The following is an 18,356-nucleotide window of genomic DNA, read 5'->3' on the forward strand; positions in this document are numbered from 1 at the left end:
GATGAGCCCGATGAAAAGCACGCACCAATCTTTCGGCATGAATATCAGAGGCAGAGACCCAGGAATTATCCTCCTGACCATAACCCTTCCACTTAACCAAATACTGGAGTCTCCGTCTAGCCAGACGGGAATCCAGTATCTTCTCTACCTCATATTCCATGTTACCTTCAACCAACACAGGGTCAGGAGGTGCCGCCATAGGAACCACTGGTTCAACAAACCTCTTCAACAAGGACTTATGAAACACATAAAGTATATAAACATATATTAATAATGCCTACATTTTCTCTGCCCCAGAGTATTTATTACACTACCATTTAAAAACCAACCAACCATGCCAAGCAGCTGTTTCTTCTTCCTTCTCCCTGCTAACTCCCTGCCCTTCACTTATGCTACAGAGGCATACATATCAGTGGCCTACAGCTGCTGAGCATGAAGGCGTCACATCGCAGGCACCTGTGTTGTGACTGTAGAGTAAGTATGAGTTAGGGAACAAAAATTTCTCTGGTCTACATCTCCAGTTTTAAATAGAACTGGCCCTACAGGTTCCCCTCCCCCACAGACCCAGTCATAGTTGCCCTTGTGTGACTGTGACAGATGCACCCCTGTCTCTTGCAAATTCTTCCATTCTTATTATTATCAAGAGAAGTCAAGACAAATAACACTGTTTTCACCAAATTTCTGTGATGAAATAATAAATCCAGAATAACGTTACAAACTGGGATCACAAGGTGTTTTAGCAATTCCAGATGTTTTTGGAGACACAGAGGATCTCTTGTGTCTTGTCTGAGTGGAGAGTGGGTGCTCTTGTCTGCTGGTTCGAGACTGTTTGGACCAGGGCTCTCCCCACTGAATGCCCGCTCTCCTTTTTTTTTGTAGGTGGAATACTACTCAGACAACACAGGGTGAGGGTAAAACAGTGTGAAAATACTTTATTGAACCAAATAACAGACAATAACATATAGAACAGTCCCAGCAAAATACTCAAAATAGTACATAACTACAGTCTTTCTTCCACTGACTTGTTGGTATTAGAGCACCTGTGACTCCGGGGCTTTCAGGGCTGACTACCACCACCAGTAGCCCCCCAATTTTGGCGGGCACCCTCAGAGAGGAGATAATGACAAGCTTAGAAAGGTGACCGAGAGTAGTGAGGGATTTGGCCAGGTCACCTGATTGTCCCAAACTGGAATCTTCAAGATGTCTCTGAGGGTTCAGAAGAGCTCACAGAACTGATCTGTGTTTTTACAGCTAGAGCCGTAATGCATTAAACTGTCATCTTGTAGAATATTCCTAGTTGAAATTTTGTAAAGTCTCTGATTCTTTCAGAAGGATGGAAAATCCCTTTTTATACCCACTTCTGTGGCTTAAGTCATCATCCACAGGTCAGGGGGAGGTGAGATGAGTTTAACTCTCATTGTTTGGGTAATTAATCAATCGGCATAGTTTGCCCTTCTTAGTTTTGCAGGTCAACAAACTAGCTCTCCTGGTACAATATGTAATCAACATATTAGCAAACATCTATTGTTCAATTACCTTGCATCTCTGTCATCCAAAATAAAAACACAGTATGCTTCCACAAATGTCAACTAAAAAGTCAACATTAAAGGCTCATATGAACAATAGTCTGTTTCTTGACCAATCAAAGAAGAATGTATAAACTCAAAAGTCAACATAAAGTTAAAAGCGCATGTCTCCTGGCCTACTGAATTTATGTCTGGTTATTTACGATTAAATGTTGTGCTGTCACACTCACCTGCCCTGCCTTTCTAGTGCAGTGATATAGTAAAAATAGAAGAGGTTTGGTTTAGACTCACCCCATTGTGTCGAGCATTTTGGAGGCAGCAGGAAAGGAATGTCAAATTGAGTAAGAAGACCATGAGTGGCAAATGGAGGACACCAGGTAGAGTAAAGATTTATATAGGAATTTCTTTAGTTGCAGAGTGAAGGGCTACTTCAAGGTCATGGCTTCACATCAAAGATAGACAGGATTGTAGAAATAAAAAGAAATGATGGCACTAGGTTATAGTAAAAATGCCTGGGGAAGGCTAAGACGACTCAACTGTAGAATACATGAGAATCTCTGAGTCCTCAGAATTAAACACCATTGTGGCCAAGATAGTACAAGATAGTATTTTTGAAATACAAGGATAAAATTTACAGCAATTTACAGAGATGGTAGATCTAGAAAAGGTAACAATAAAAATCTTCAGAGTGGTGTGGGGAGGAGGACCTCCATATAGTGATTGGGCCAGAATCAAGGGGACCGCCTTCAGGGTTATTGAAGGAACTACATCAGGGGGATTACAAAGAGAGACATGCGACTGAAGTTGTCAGGGCAACAGGGGGCGGGGCTAGGAAAAGAGGAGCAGGGGGCGAGCTGAGGTGGCAGTTGGGGGAGAGCCAGAGTGAAGGCAGGAGGCAGGGAGACTGGCAGAGACACCGACAGGAGCCTGTGAGGAGAAAACTGCGCATTGACCGACAAGAGAGACGTGAGAGACTGTTACCGGAGACTGCTCCCCACCCCCATTCTCAGAGCATCATCCCCGCTGCCCCCACCTTTGTGGGGGAGGATCTTTACCTCAGGTTGTGGCCGTGAGTACACGTAACCAGGCCACAGAGGCTTGTACACTTCCTCCCAGTCTTCTCCCACCACGGCGACCTTGCCATCACCGGCCTGAAGATACGCCACCTTGTCATAGGCGAGGTTAAAAGGCCCCCTACCCCGGCTTTGGGAGAGACTCCTTGATAAAGGACGGCTACAGGTCATCTGGGGAACTGCGTCATCACCGCGCGTCACCGGTATCGCTTTCTTCAGGGCCTGTTGCGCCCCATCGGCATTGCTTTCTTCAGGGCCTGTTGCGCCCCATCAGCATCGCTTTCTTCAGGGCCTGTTGCACCCCACCGACATCGCTTTCCTTAGGGCCTGTGGAGCCCCATTCCTTTCCGGAGTAGCGAGGCATCAGGACAGCCGCCTCAGCGACCTCTCTGCGGCCACGCTCACAAAACCGGCAGCCCCCTGGAAGGCTAAGTTGCAATATAGTCTTGTTAAGATTGTTGAGTCTCTGCGTGGACTGTTTGTTTTGTCATTAATTTATGTTTGTTCAGCAGAGCCCAGCGGCTACAGTTTGATAAAAGTTATTTCACAAACCACCATCCGTCTAGTGTCTCGTCACTGCATCCCCGAGCACAGACAGTGGTGCTCCAGATCAGGGTAGAGCTTTAAACTCCACAAATGAGGAGGGTCCCCTTGGGGGCCATGCTGAACAACCTGCCCAGATTTTCCGGCTCCAATACTATGTTATGGAGCTGGACAGAGCGAATGCAGGGGCTCTTCCGGATGCATCCTATGGCACCTGATCTGGAGGCTGAGGTGGCACTCATGGCACTGGACGGGGAGGCGCGGAGGTCAGTGATGTTGAAACCTCGGGGGCACCGCAACATGTTTGAAAAAGTGTTACAGATAATAGAACAGTCCCATGGGGACCCTACAGATGTGGGGGAGTTAAAGACCCGTTTGTTTAGTCGGATGCAATTAGAGGGGGAGAAAATCACAGAGTATATGAATGTCCTCCAAGAATTGCATACAGCCATAGAAAGAAAAGACGGAGTAGGGGTAGGACCTGTTGACATTACCCTACGTGATCTACTGGTGACGGGACTGCGAGATCCACTAATAAAGCAGGCATTACGGGAGCAGATCAGAACGAATCCTCAAATAGACTTTTCAGAAGTGGGAAGTCAGGCACGGGTACGAGAGCAAGAGCAAGGGATGGCGGTCCCCGTGGTGAAGGTCTGAGGTGTGGAGGCCTCCTCAAACCCAGGTGAGGAGCCTCAGTGGGTAGAGGAGATGAAGAGAAAATTGAAAAATATTAAGGGTGAGTTGGCCGAAGTAAAGAGAAGAACCGAAACTGGGACTGGGCGACCTAGCTTTAATTCCGGCCCCTGGGGGTCACGTTCCCCGCGGGGAGGTCAGCCTATATCAGCTCGGTGTTTTGAGTGTGGAGAACGAGGTCACTTCGCCTGCGAGTGTCCGCGGCGTGGGAGATACCCACCCCGGCGGCCATTAACCTAAAGGGCTCTGGGCTGGGGGGACACCGCTTGGAGCCGAAAACCACAACTAGGGGTGATGGAAGTCCCGAAGATTTGGTAGCAAAGTGTCCGGTAGTTTGGGCAGAAATAGAGGGCCGGGCCGTCTGGTGTCTGGTGGACACGGGGTCACAAGTAACCACTATGCCCGCAGCGTACTTTCAACAAAACTTTCCAGAGGCAGCAATGCCTCAGTGGGAGTCCATGATTAGACTAGTAGCCGCCAACCAACTGCCGGTCCCGGTTGCCGGGGTAGTGTGGGTGCAGGTGACATTGTGCGGTAAACCCCTTGGTCGTAGAGGGGTGGTGCTGACTCAAGGAGAAGCTGATCAACGACACCCCGTCACCCTAGGCATGAATATTTTAAAAGAGTTTGGTAACCTGTTGCTTAATGATCCTACACAAAAGATACTGAAGCAGTGGGGTTCTCGCACAGCCCAGGGACAGGTATTCCAGCAGCTGGTGCGAGGTGCGCAGGTGCATCAGGACTGCCAAGAGGGTGAGGCACTGGGCAAGGTCATCGCGTCAGCGGCACCCCTGCTTGTGCTGCCTCCTGGACAGAAAGTGATTGCCCTGCCAATTTGGGCCCCGATACCTTTGGCGGGCGTGGAGGTGCAGGTGGAGCCGTGTTGCTCAGAGCACTTACCTCCTGGCATACTGGTGGCCCGTTCCCTCGCTACGGTGCAAAAAGGAACCGTCCTGGTACGCTGCGTTAACCTTGAAGACCGAGATACTATTCTGAAAGCACGGACTGTACTGGCCAAACTAGTAAAGCCTTTAGAAGAAGTGCTGCCCGCTCCTGCGGTTCAATTATGAGTACACCCCGAGGATCCTTGGGAAGTAACAATACGAACCTTACAGGCCCACGAAGTCTCGATACAAGAGAAGGGCCAAAATATTTTGGAGCAGATGCGGGCCGATCTTTCTGGACTAACTGCAGTCCAACTTTCACAAGTAAAAGCATTACTGGGACAGTACCATGAAGTATTTGCTAGCCATGAGGACGACTTCGGGTGTACCACCACCATCACTCATGAGATCCCCACAGCAGGAGCGGCCCCTATCCGAGAACGATACCGACAGATTCCGCCACAACTCTATCAAGAGGTGAAAACTTTGCTGGCCCAAATGCTGCAAAAAGGGGTGATACGGGAAAGTCAAAGCCCCTTGGCGGCCCCAATCGTGTTGGTCCGGAAGAAAGATGGTACACTACGATTCTGTGTGGATTATCATAAATTGAATGCTTGCACTATTAAAGATTCATACCCATTGCCCTGCATAGAAGAATCCCTGTCCGTGCTGGGGAAGGCAACATATTTTTTGACCCTGGACTTGGCCAGTGGGTACTGGCAGGTGCCCATGTCAGAGGAAGACAGAGCTAAGACGGTGTTCATAATGTCCATGGGACTGTTTGAGTTTAATCGGATGTAATTCGGGCTGGCCAACGCCCCCGGGACCTTTCAGCGATTGATGGAGCGATGTCTAGGGGATCTCAATTTTGAGGCCACGTTGAGCTACCTGGACGACATCATTGTCTATGCCGCCTCCTTCGAGGACCACCTGAAGCGGTTGGGACAGGTACTCAGCCGGTTGCAAAAGTACGGATTGAAGGTGAAGCCTCAGAAATGCCACCTTTTTCGCTCTCAGATTGAGTATCTGGGTCATGTCGTTTCGGCAGAGGATGTGAGGCCATCCCGGGAGAAGATTGCTGCTATCCAGGAGTGGCCTACCCCCGGGACGGTGAAAGATGTGCGGGCTTTTCTGGGGTTAGCTGGATATTACCGTTGTTTCGTAAAGAATTTTGCATGTCGAGCTCGAGCCCTGCATGACCTGCTGAAGGGGGCTCCCGCTGGAGCCAATGAGCGAAAAATCCAGTGGCAACACCCTCAGGAAGAGGCCTTCCGAGATCTCAAGGCTGCACTTTCGGATGCCCCAGTGTTGGCTTATGTGGATTTCTCTCAGCCGTTCATCCTGCACACTGACGGGAGTCTTCACGGGCTGGGGGCTGTGTTGTCACAGGTTCCTTGATGGCCGGGAGAGGGTGATCGCATATGGAAGCCGTTCCCTCCATGACTCCGAACGTAACCCTGACAATTACAGATCTTTTAAGCTCGAGCTCCTCGCAGTGGTGTGGGCTATGACGTAGAGATTCGCAGAGTAACTAGCGGGCTCCAAGGTGGTAGTGCGAACTGACAACAACCCACTGGCTCATTTAGAAAACGCCAAGTTGTGGGCTTTGGAGCAGCGATGGGTGGCCCGGATGGCGAAGTACACTTATAAGATTATTTACAAAAGAGGGGCCGAGAATGTTCATGCAGATGCCCTCTCCAGGACTCGACATACAACTCCCGGACAGAATCGAGATGAAGAATTAGAAGGAGATGAAATACCGTTCGCTCTTACCGCTGCCGTGCTCACCAATGTTGATTCAAAAGTATCTTCCCCAGAGGCCCACAGGGGCATCCTGGAACAATCTCGGGATAAGTGGATACAACAACAACCAGAAGATGAAGAAGTTGGACTTCTCCGGATATGGGTCGCCACTGGTCAATTACCCACTGATACTCAACGGCAAACTTTGACCCAAGACCTGTCGCTGATGCTGCGACAATGGGAGAGGCTGATTGTCCGAAAGGGACTACTGTACCGTAAAATCACTTCGCAAACCACCTCAACGACTGTTTGGCAGGTGGTTACGCCCGGAGCTCAACTACACGAACTGGCTCGAGAGGCTCATGAAAAAGGGGCCCACTTTGGAATTAAAAGGACTTTGCAATGGTGACAACAGAAAGTTTATCACCCACGCTTGTCGGCTGTTGTGGACGAAGTTTGCCGTACCTGCCGCTTATGTGAACTGGCCAAACCGCCCGCTTAGAGAGCCACAACACAGGCGATTGTGACTTCAGCACCCCTTGAGCTCCTGACGGTGGATTACCTGAACATTGGTCCCACATTCCAGGGTTACGAACACTGCCTCGTCATGGTGGATCATTTCACCAAGTTTGCTGTGGTCACCCCTACTCGGGACCAGACCGCGGAGACGGCCGCCTCCGCAATTTGCAGAAACTTTATACCAGTGTACGGCTGTCCTAAACATATACATTCCGACCAGGGAGCATGTTTTTTGGGGAAAGTGATGGAGGAACTACATCATCTTTATGGGATTGACAAATCCCGGACCACACCATATCACCCGCAAGGGAAAGGGGCTTGTGAACGATTTAATCGGACATTGATTCAAATGCTACGTACTCTGGAGAGTGACAAGAAAGCTCGTTGGCCTGAATATGTTTCTGAATTAGTATGGGTTTATAATAACTGGGTACATCGAGTTATGGGTTATACTCCTTATTCTCTGTTGCTTGGACGAGAGGGTAAAGGGATCACGGAGGTAGAGTTGGACCCCGAAGAGCCTCGACCATGGACTGGAGTGTCGTCTTGGGTTCGAAATCATCGCCACAGGCTGCAAACTCTTCATCAAATTGTACATACCAAACTCCAAGACTGGGAACACCCAGGGAAGAATACAACTTCCCCTCCTCATCTCCAAATTGGGGACATGCTAAAAAGGAAGAAAAAAATGTTTATAAAATGGAAAGAGGGAGGCATATCTAAAGAAGAATATAATGCTGTCTGCAGAACCTGCAGGGCACAAATCAGATTAGCTAAAGCTGAAAATGAACTGAGGCTTGCAAGAGATGTCAAAAGCAATAATAAAGGATTTTGGGGATATGTCAAAAGTAAAAGAAAAGTCAAAGATGCTATAGGATTTTTACAGGATGAAAATGATGAAATGGTAAGACAGGATGTTGAGAAGGCTGAACTTTTAAATTCCTATTTTGCATCTGTTTTCTCTCAGAAAGGAAATGCAACATCAACTGTTATTCACTGTCCTATTAAGGGAATAGAAGAATCCAGGATATCTATAAACAGAAAGATAGTGAGGAAACACTTAGCTAACCTAAATGAATTCAAGTCTCCAGGTCCAGATGAATTACACCCCAGAGTACTGAAGGAGATAGCAGAAGAAATTTTTGAACCCCTCTCCATAATCTTTGAAAATTCTTGGAGAACAGGAGAAGTGCCAGAAGACTGGAGAAGAGCAAATGTTGTTCCTATCTTCAAAAAGGGGAAGAAGGTGGACCCAGGCAACTATAGGCCGGTGAGTCTGACTTCTATACCAGGAAAGATCTTTGAACAAATTATTAAACAACATGTATGTCAATACCTGGATAAGAATGAAGTGATTAAACAGAGTCAGCATGGGTTTCTAACTAATAAGTCATGTCAGACTAACTTAATTTCCTTCTATGACGGTATCACTGATTGGGTGGATCAAGGAAATGCTGTAGATATAGTATATCTTGACTTCAGCAAAGCATTTGACAAAGTCTCTCATACAATCCTTATTGAAAAAATGACTAAGTATGGAATGGACAAGGCAACTGTTAGGTGGATTCATAACTGGCTTAGTGATCGGACCCAAAGAGTGGTCGTAAATGGCTGCACATCCAGTTGGAAGAATGTCTCAAGTGGGGTACCACAGGGCTCTGTCCTGGGCCCTGTATTGTTCAACATCTTTATCAACGATTTAGATGAAGGAATTGAGGGTAAACTGATTAAATTTGCTGATGACACAAAGCTAGGAGGGATAGCTAATACTAGAGAAGAGAGAGAGAGGATTCAAAAAGATTTAAATAAACTGGAGAAGTGGGCAGCAACTAACAGAATGGTTTTTAACAGGGAGAAATGCAAAGTACTACATCTGGGCAATAAAAATGAAAAAAGCATATATAGAATGGGAGGAATAGGGCTAAGTGACAGCACATGTGAAAAAGACTTGGGTATACTAATAGATCACAGACTGAATATGAGTCAACAGTGTGATGCAGCAGCAAAAAAGGCAAATGCAATTCTAGGATGTATTAACAGAAGCATACAGTCTAGATCACGTGAAGTCATTATTTCCCTCTACTCCTCTTTGGTCAGACCTCATCTGGAATATTGTGTCCAGTTTTGGGCACCACATTTTAAAAAAGACATCAACAAACTGGAGCAAGTTCAGAAAAGAGCGACCAGAATGGTGACCGGTCTGCAAACCCTGTCTTATGAGGAAAGGTTGCAGGATTTGGGAATGTTTAGTTTGCAAAAGAGAAGACTGAGAGGAGACTTAATAGCTGTCTACAAATATCTAAAGGGCTGTCACATTGTAGAAGGATCAACTTTATTCTCATTTGCACAAGGAAAGACTAGAAGCAATGGGATGAAACTGAATGGGAAGAGACACAGATTAGATATTAGAAAAAACTTTTTGACAGTTAGAGTGATCAATGAGTGGAACAGGCTGCCACGAGAAGTGGTGAGTTCTCCTTCAATGGAAGTCTTCAAACAGAGGCTGGACAGACATCTGACTGGGATGATTTAGCGAATCCTGCTTTGAGCAGGGGGTTGGACCAGATGGCCCAGGAGGTCCCTTCCAACTCTACGATTCTATGATTCTATGATTCTATGACCGTGTGCTTGTACTGGATCAACACCCCCAGAGCAAACTGGAGTCACGTTGGGAAGAGAGTCCTTATCGGTTACTACGCCGTATCCATCCAGAAGGACCTGTGTATGAAATACGGCCCGAGCAGGATGAAACACTGCCCACCCGCATTGTGCATCGTAATATGTTATGCCCGTGTATTTCCACCGACCTGAAATAACTGGAATCCGTCCCGGTGACATCCGAACCGGAGTCCATATGCTGGGACTCGGATGACGAGGATTTCCCTCCAGACCCCAAGGGCCCTCCACCCAATAATGAGCCAGTTGACACAATTAACCCTCCTGCATCATGCAGCCCACCGACGTCCACCACTCCAGAAGATTCCACCCCAGAAGAACTTAGACGTTCTGAGCGGTCAACAGCCGGCAAACCCACCGAACGATGTGAACAAGACCAGTTCGTATGGCAACGAATATCGACACCTTTACAGGCCAATCTCAATAGACTAACACCCTCACCTGAGGACTGGCGAGCTTACAGGGTGGGGGAATGTGGGGAGGAGGACCCCCATATAGTGATTGGGCCAGAATCAAGGGGGCCGCCATCAGGGTTATTGAAGGAACTACATCAGGGGGATTACAAAGAGAGACATGCGACTGAAGTTGTCAGGGCAACAGGGGGCGGGGCTAGGAAAAGAGGAGCAGGGGGCGCGCTGAGGTGGCAGTTGGGGGAGAGCCAGAGTGAAGGCAGGAAGCAGGGAGACTGGCAGGGACACCGACAGGAGCCTGTGAGGAGAAAACTGCGCATTGACCGACAAGAGAGACGTGAGAGACTGTTACCGGAGACTGCTCCCCACCCCCGTTCTCAGAGCATCATCCCCGCTGCCCCCACCTTTGTGGGGGAGTACCTTTACCACAGGTTGTGAGTACACGTAACCAGGCCACAGAGGCTTGTACACTTCCTCCCAGCCTTCTCCCACCACGGCGACCTTGCCATCACCGGCCTGAAGATACGCCACCTCGTCATAGGCGAGGTTAAAAGGCCCGCTACCCTGGCTTTGGGAGAGACTCCTTGATAAAGGACGGCTACAGGTCATCTGGGGAACTGCGTCATCACCGCGCGCCACCAGTATCGCTTTCTTCAGGGCCTGTTGCGCCCCACTGGCATCGTTTTCTTCAGGGCCTGTTGCGCCCCACCGGCTTCATTTTCTTCAGGGCCTGTTGCGCCCCACCGGCATCATTTTCTTCAGGGCCTGTTGCGCCCCACCGACATCGCTTTCTTCAGGTCCTGTTGTGCCCCACCGCCATCGTTTTCTTCAGGGCCTGTTGCGCCCCATCGGCATTGCTTTCTTCAGGGCCTGTTGCGCCCCATCAGCATCGCTTTCTTCAGGGCCTGTTGCGCCCCACCGACATCGCTTTCCTTAGGGCCTGTGGAGCTCCATTCCTTTCCGGAGTAGCAAGGCATCAGGACAGCCGCCTCAGCAACCTCTCCGCGGCCACGCTCATGAAACCGGCAGCCCCGTGGAAGGCTAAGTTGCAATATAGTCTTGTTAAGATTGTTGAGTCCCTGCGTGGACTATTTGTTTTGTCATTAATTTATGTTTGTTCAGCCAAACCCAGTGGCTACAGTTTGATAAAAGTTATTTCACAAACCACCATCCGTCTAGTGTCTCGTCACTGCATCCTGCGAACCTGCTAGACCCTACAGAGGTTCAACAGAACACTGATATCCCTAATAAGCTTACACTTCCCTATATGCAAGTGGCCTCCTTCTGTAACTCTTTCCTAACAAATAACAAGACTTATTTAGTCAAGTAATGATTTGATAATTTAGTTAAGGATGGATAAATAATTATGTCCAGGTTGTATAGAATTTTGAAGGCCTATGGTAGGAGTACATAAAGTCTAATAAAACAAAATGGGATAAACACTTGGCTGCAAGGAAATAGGTTCAATAAGGCATGCAGTCCTGTGAAATTGGAAGAAGTCATTTATAGAGTTATATGTATATAGATTTTAATCTACCTCTAGAAAGATATGGTAGAAGGGTATGAACACAAATTCCCCAAATGGAAAATCCCCAAAGCTGACTTGATGCATTGCTTATGATCCTGTGGTCAGCTTGCACACTTTTTCGATTCATTTAACAAATTATATTGTGGTACCATGTTAGCAAGAAAAATCAATGTGAATACTTTTATTCCCAATGATGACAAAATTATTCTTGAAGTGATACCTTTATTGGCTAAACAGATATTATTTTCTGGTTAGCCAATAAAGGTATCACTCCGAGAATACTTTTGTCATCATTGGGCAGAAAAGTATTCACATCAATTAATTAAAAATATGATAGTATTAAGTCAGTACACAATCATATGTAAAGGGGAAATCCTTGGACTTTAAAAAAAGTGCCTAAATGCTAGCAGACATGTAGCTGCTAACAGAGGCAACTACCTGCCTGTTGTACTTGGAGCCTTTCTAGCAAAATACATCCAGACATCCAAGATATATCCAAGAGAACCAGAGACTCTAGAAAACCACAGCCAGGAAAACTCTTCAAGACAGCTGCCAGAACATCATGGCTCCTGAGCCCTATGCATACGTTTTGGAAAGTCAAGATTAAGACCCACCGATCACCGGTCTGATCACCTGGCTTTGTACCTCAATGGACTGTCATCTTTCTAAGCTTGTCTTTACCTCCTCTCTGTGTGTGCCACAGGCGGGGGTAGTCCACCCTGGAAGCTCTGAAGTCACAGCTGCGTTTTTCCCGCCAAGTCAGCGGAAGGGTGAGACTGTAATTTTGTCCCATCTTGGGTATTTTGCAGGGATTGTCGCATGTGTTATTTGCCTGTTTTGGGGTACAATAAAATATTGCTAAATTGTTTAACCCTCACCCTCTGTTGTCTGAGTAGTATTATGCGCATGGTAAAAGGAGGGCGGGAGTTCATTGGGATGAGCCCTGGTCCATGCAGTTCCGGCTAGAGGACTAGAGCACCCGCTGACCTACTGTGTCTCCACAAAGGAGGAGAGACATTTATTGTATCTCAGTCTTACCCCTCTCATTGTAAAACACATTTATTGTACATTTGTACAAATTGTGCATTTTTTGCTCTCCTATGCAGAAGTCAAATTTTCATATTAACATTGCCCAGGATCTCCACAGCTCCTCAGAGGAGTTATTTTCCAACATGTACATTTTTGGACAGAGAGTAGATATAATTAACAAATTCATTCCCAAATGCATTTCCCTGCAGATTATGTAATAGGGAATGTCAGACGATTGTATGTTTATTGTGCAGTATATATATTTCTTATCTTTTCATCTATATGTTCCCATTGTTCAATAACGCTGCACTAAACATCACACGGAGGTAAGACGTGCAAATCCTAGACAGATAGATAACATATGGAATAAAGATCTGCTGATCATAGATAGGTAGATCATATCTATTGTAACTGTGGTTTTCCCCTACAGAACATTTTTTAAATCTTTTTATTTTCAAAATTTAAAAAAATAAAATAGTTTTTTAATTCAATACATGTAATTTAACATCATTAATAAAGTTTTACAAATACAAAACAAATCTAAATATTCTTTGGAAAAGCAAATGTATTTCTTAAAAATAATTGTTTAATTTTTTTTTTTCATAAATCAGTAATACGCATGAAAACAAAACAATTTGCAATATATCTTATAGGAGAGATCTGCTTCTTTTTCTTCCAAGATGAAAAAAAACCATGGAGGATGGATCTTTAACTGTGCTGCAGTTTTCCCACAAGGAATGTTAAAAAGAATTTTGGCGGTTTACACTCCATATACTGTAGAGTTCCAACTGATTTCTTCATATAGAGCTCCTCTTTTCCTCTTATATTGAAAAAGTCTTTATAAGATATTACAAAACCTTTAGCCCTAATTTCTATCAATTCAAAGTCTATAGTCATTCATAGGGAAGACATGATTACCAAAAAAAAAAACAACGTTGGCATATGAACAGCTAAAGTTTCCCTAATAACGAAAAAGAAAAAAAAGAGATAAAAATGTACTGGAAAAAATACAATAAAACATCTTAAAAAATTAGGACTATAGCAATTATTTTCACACACCATTGTCATGGGGAATCACACCTATAGCTTCTTCTTTTTGACATTTACTAATGATTCTGAAAGTAAGCCATTTTTATCTGGTTTCTTTATCCTGGTATATCTGATCGGAGTGATCGCAAATTCTGCCACCATCGTTGTAATATACAGGGATCGGCACTTACACACCCCCATGTATCGATTCCTGTGCAATTTATCTATTGTTGACCTCTGTTACACAACGTCCACTGTTCCTAGGTTGGTCTATATGTTATTGAGTGGTGATTACACCTTGTCCTTCACCCAATGCTTCATCCAGATGTACTCCTTCATACATGTGGCCACTACGGAGGACCTACTGCTCTTCATCATGGCTTATGATCGGTATGTTGCTATTTGTAGCCCTCTCTATTACCATCGCAGGTTGAGTAAAAAGAACTGTGTCCTGTTAATGTCCACTGCATGGGGAACCGGATGCATAAACTCAACTCTGGCAACATTGACCGCATCGAATTTACGTCTGTTTTCTAATATAGTGTCACAATTCCTTTGTGATTTCAAAGCTTTTGCCAAAATTTCTTATCCTAATATTGGTTTCCAGCTATATTCCTACGTTGGAGCTGTAATATTTGGTGTTGGCCCTTTTCTATGTAGTATAATATCTTACACTCGGGTGATCATTGTGATCTTACATATCAAATCTAGAGATGGGAGAAGAAAGGCTTTCTCCACCTGCTCGTCTCACCTCATTGTCCTCACCATATATTTTGGCACCTGGATGTGCCTTTATATAATGCCACCATTGAAGGATCCTCTGGTTTTTGAACTGACACTTTCTATTTTATTTTCCATCATCATTCCCATGGTCAACCCTCTGATATACAGTGTACGGAATAAAGATGTAAAGAGGACTCTACTGAAAATGGTCGGAATCAAAGCCAGGGTAGAATGAAAATATCAATTAAGTGATAAAATGAAGTTGTTTCTTTTGGTCCAGATCCCAATATCTAAATTTAGCATTTTTTTAGGTCGAGGGTCATGTCTATAAAAGCCGAAAATAAAAATCTCAATTGCATATGTAATAGTTACGAGACTGAAAACAAGACACGGGACTATCAATTTAGACTTTCCTTGATCAATAATACAATATTCATTACCTGCAAGCTATCTTTTTTCCAAGCTGAAGAAGCCACATTTTTCTATCCTTCTCAGTATAAGACCAGTTTTACATGTCTGACCTTCTCAGTCAATGTAGGACTATAATTTCCAGAAAAATGGCAGCTGGTAAGGAGGTTAAAAAAAATTGTGCTCATCTTTTTTCAACTCTCCCTGTACCCGTCCCACCATTGCTATTCCTGATGAAAGCTCTCCTAACACCTTTCTTCTACCTTCTCTCTAATTTGGAGTTAGTCAGTGCCTCCACAGTTGGCTGAGCACTTCTCCTCCCTCAATCAGTCTAAGACAATTTTTAATTAGTGTTGGATCCTACCTGTGGACTTTGGTCACAGTAGTGGTATGTCTGCTAGAACTTGGGTCTTATCAGTGAAAATTCGCCTTTTCATGACTGGTGGGCTCACATGAATTGTCCAATCTGCGCTAAATGTCTTCATTTTACAAGTATGGTCTGTGTAAAAGTAAAGGAGTTTACCTTCCACATATTCAATATGTGCATACATGTTAGAGCATACAGTGTACTGTGGCACTCTTTGCTTTATATTTAGGCATCACGTCCTCAAACACGTGTCCCACCAACAATTACTGCATGCGGCATGATGCACACCAGTGAAGTGCATCACACTCCATGTGACAACGTCTGGGCTAATGAATAGAAGATCGGGCCAGAAAGAAGATATTGGTGGCAAAACAGATAAAAGGTAAGTAGAGGAGAGGTGATACTCAATGTGAATGGAACATGAATTAAGTCCCCTCCCACACACACACATTGAGAGAATTATCCCCCGACTCGAATATCTAGACATTCATTAAATTCTAGAGCTATAACATTTATATTGGGATAGTATTACCGTGGGATAACTGGACTTTATTTCTCATTCTACATGTGAGATGAGGCTGGTTTGGCACATGTAGGACATTAATGATAGGGACCATCCATATTTCTATACATCTTGACGTGGTTTGATGGTGATTGCGCTTGTTGATCAAAAAACGTTAACAAAGTACCTTACGTATGTTAATATTTGCAGCAATATTGGCGTTAACATAATGATATCAGTGATATCAGTGTGCCGATGCATCGTGCTTGGATATCGCCTGTGTTCTTTGTCTAACACAACCTGATGATGCTTATAGGATGTAATGATCTCTTTGCAAAAATAAACAGTGGTTTGAAGTATCAGTCTGAGATTAAGCGAAACAAAGTCAGACAAAAACAGACAAAAAAAATACAATAAAGTAAAGGATATCATCAAATTCTACTTACAAGGAAAATATATAGGGGTATGCATACAAAAAGTATAAAAACAAGGTATGCATTATACTCAGCCTCAATTATTTATTATTATAGTGTCATTTATTCCATGGCACTTTACATGTGATGAGGGGTATACATAATAAACAGAGACAATAATCATGAACAATACAAGTCACAACCGGTGCAGGAGAAGAGAGGACCCTTCATGCCAGGGCTCACAATCTACTAGGGATGGGTGATGATAGAGTAGATGAGGGCAGAGCTGGTCGTTCAGCGGTTTGGTGGATTGGGGTTAGTGCAGGTTATAGCCTTGTCGGAGGAGGTAGGTCTTCAGGTTCCTTTAGAAGATTTCCACGGTAGGCAAGAGTCTGATATGCTGTGGTAGAAAGTTCCAGAGTAGGGGGATGCATGGGAGAAATGCGATTGTAGGAAGAGGAGAAAAGAGGGGAGTACAGGAGGAGATCTTGTGAGGATCAGAGGTTGCGTGCAGGTAAGTACCGAGAGACTAGGTCACTGATGTATGGAGTGAGATCCCCATTGACTGCCAGCCTTGCACTCCGCTAGCTTGTCTTCTCCATACCTGTCTACTGATGTATGGAGGACACAGGTTGTGGATGGCTTTGTATGTCATGGTTAGGGTTTTGAACTGGAGTCTCTGGGTAATGGGGAGCCAGTGCAGGGATTGACAGAGGGGAGAAGCCAGGGAATAGCAGGAGGACAGGTGGATTAGATTGGAGGGGTGTGAGAGTGCTAGAGGGGAGGCCACAGAGCAGGAGGTTGCAGTAGTCAAGGCGAGAGATGATGAGGGCGTACACTACTGTTTTTGCAGATTGTTGTTTGAGGAATGTCGGGATCCAGGAAATATTTTTGAGTTGAATTCAGCAGGAAGTGGAGAGGGCTTGGATATGTGGTTTGAAGGAGATATCAGGGTCAAAGATTACCCCGAGGCAGCAAGCTTGTGGGACTGGGGAGAGTGAGTAGCTATTTACTTTAATATATAGGTCCATTGGGGGGGTCACGTGAGATGGGGGAAAGATGGTGAATTCTGTTTTGTCCATATTAAGTTTTAGAAATCTAGCGGAGAAGAAAGATGAAATGGCGGACAGACATTGTGGGATTCTGGTTAGTAGGGAGGTAATATTGGGTCCAGAGACGTAGATCTGTGTGTCACCAGCACAGAGGTGATATCGAAAGCTGTGAGATTCTATGAGCTGTCCTAGGCCAAATGATTTTATATTCAGGAGGATTTTTTCTTTAGTCGTTACATCATCAATATTATAACAAATGAGAGTAGACTTAACTTTCTGCATACCACATTTCATCCAACAAGAGCAGACTTAACCTTCCGCAGTTCAATCTTTTCTTTGTCTAACCCAACCTTATGGTGCTATTAGGTATAATGTGCTTGTTGATAAAATATAAAAATGTTCTGGCTTTTCCGTCTCAGGTTAAGATCTTAGGAATGTTTTCATACTGTATTATCTTATTGCATTTAACTAAATTGTAAGAACATTGCCCAGAAACCCTGCAAAATCACATAATCAAAAATAGCCCAGTCCTCGCAAAACTCAAATTTATTGTACATGTTAACAGTTTGTGCATTTTTTTCTCCAAAGCAGAAGCCATGGTTTTACATTAACATTTCCCAGAATCCCCAAATCACATAATCAAATATGAGTTCACAGCTCCCCCGAGAATTTTTTTTTCAGTTTGTAAATTATTGGTCAGAGAGTAGATCCAAATAACAAATCGATTCTCAAATGCATTTCCCTGCAGAATATGTAGCAGGGAATGTCAGGCGACTGTGTGTTTATTTGGCAGTATATATATATATAAATCTTATCTTGTCATTTTCACATTGCCAATGTTCAATAATGCCACATTAAATTTCACACGAAGGTAAGATGCCCTAGAAAGATAGAAATCACAAGAAAAATGTCATTGTGTTAGATGTGATATATAGGTAGAGAAATAGAAGACAGATGGCAGCACAAACTTGAGCAGATTTTGGGTGCAAAACTTCCTGACATGCGGTTGTCCAACACAAAATATACATGGAAAAAAAATCAGGCAGCACTCCAGTTCAAGGAAAAATTGTGTGTTTTAACCCCTTAATAACAGCCAATACATATTTTAAATGACCTGAGATATAACAGAATACCATCCCCATACAGGAGACAATCCAGCAGCTGTCAGCATTACACCATAGCTGACAACTTGCTGCCTCAGCCACGATCAGTGTTTTCACCGTCCAAATCTCTTTAAC

This window comes from Dendrobates tinctorius, unplaced genomic scaffold, assembly GCF_039654945.1.
Source record: "Dendrobates tinctorius isolate UK_male_01 unplaced genomic scaffold, ASM3965494v1 ptg000257l, whole genome shotgun sequence".
NCBI lineage: Eukaryota > Metazoa > Chordata > Amphibia > Anura > Dendrobatidae > Dendrobates > Dendrobates tinctorius.